Below are 1,725 nucleotides of genomic sequence, written 5' to 3'. Positions count from 1 at the left end.
TCTGTTACCAATCCTCCTCTTTTTGCTTGGGGAAGATTGTCCCTGAGCTAACAGTCTTCCTCTATTTTGTATGTGGGATGCCACCACAGCATGGCTTGATGAGTGGTGTGTAGGTCCACAGTGAGGATCTGAATCTGCAAACCCTGCACTGCTGAAGCAAAGCACATGAACTTAACCACTATGCCACCAGGCTGGCCCTGGCTTTTTAGTTTTGGGGGGGTTATTTTGCTGAGGAAGATTAGCCCTGAGCTAACACCTGTTGCCAATCCTCCAATTTTTTTGCTTGAGGGAGGCTGGCCCTGAACTAACATCTGTGCCAATCTTCCTCTACTTTGTATGTGGGTTGCAGCCACAGAATGGCTGATGAGTGGTGTAGGTCAACGCTCAGGATCTGAACCTGCAAACCCAGGCAGCTAAAGTGGAGCACACTGAACTTAACCACTATGCCACAGGGCTGGCCCCTCCAGTAATATTTTTAATCTGTGTACTTCATGAGCAATAAACTTTGAAGACTCAGCATATATGAATAGTTTAGTGTGGTAATAAAACTTTAAAAGTCAGACATTTTTTAACTCAGATATAATCTACATTTATTAAGCTTGCACAGTATTGAACACTGTACTAGATATATTCCTATATGTCATCTCATTTAATATTCCAAACAGGAGGGAGTTAACTCTGTTTTACACATCAGAATATTAAATATAAATAATCATTATTTTACTGACGCAATAAAGCAAAGATTGTAAACATTTCATTTAAATGCCATTAATTAGCATGAGTTTGTACAGTCAAACAGAGATTTTAGATTTTTTTTAATGGCTGGCACTTACAAAAAGCAAAGCCCACATTTCCCATTTTAGGGTATACTTCTGTTCCCCTTTTCTCATTCCACACCTAGTGATAGTAATACTTGCCCTTTTATTGAATGATGACCTCATACCAGATATTAAATAAGTTCTTTACATATATTCTCTCATTTAAGCTTAACAACAATACTATGAGAGATTATTATCACCATTTTCAGAGAGGGAACCAAGTGTCAAAGAGGTTAACCTCACAAAACTTGTATGTGGGAAAACCAGGATTCAAACGTAGTTGTGCCTAAATTCAAAGCCCATCATTCATAAGTACTTTGATATTGCCTTCTATGCTCATACGATATTTACATTTTTTAAAAAGTGGCCCTATTGGGAAAATTTGATTATGGACTGGATGATAGATGATACCAAGAAATCATTTCCATTTTGTATGGTATGATAGTAACAGTGATTGTGTAAGAAAATGTCCATTCTTAAAGAGATACATACAGAAATATGTAGAGTTGAAAAGATGTGATGTCTGAGTTTTGCTTTGAAATATTTCAGCAAAAGAAAAGATTTAGATAAAGCAAATGTGGCAAAATAATGACAACTGTTGAATCTGAGTTATGAGTGTATGGGCACTTCATCATTCTTCTCTCTTTACGTTTCTGTATATTTAACATTTGCATAATTATTATTTTTTAAAAAGTCATGATACAAAATACCAGCAAGCCCCCTATGACCCTATTATTCCTCAGTTCCAATTCAATGGCCCAGGGGAGAGGTTCTCATATTCTTATGTACCTCATGTCTTCTATGTAAGGGGTCATGCATAGCAGAACCAACTGGTTCATACTCCTTTTTCTTGTCAGGAATGAGTTACCTTAGGTCTTGGGTGCCAAAAGGTCTTAAAGGTAATAGA

The sequence above is a fragment of the Equus quagga genome, chromosome 10 (genome assembly GCF_021613505.1).
Source record: "Equus quagga isolate Etosha38 chromosome 10, UCLA_HA_Equagga_1.0, whole genome shotgun sequence".
Taxonomy (NCBI): domain Eukaryota; kingdom Metazoa; phylum Chordata; class Mammalia; order Perissodactyla; family Equidae; genus Equus; species Equus quagga.
Note: the sequence above shows the minus strand (reverse complement) of the source record.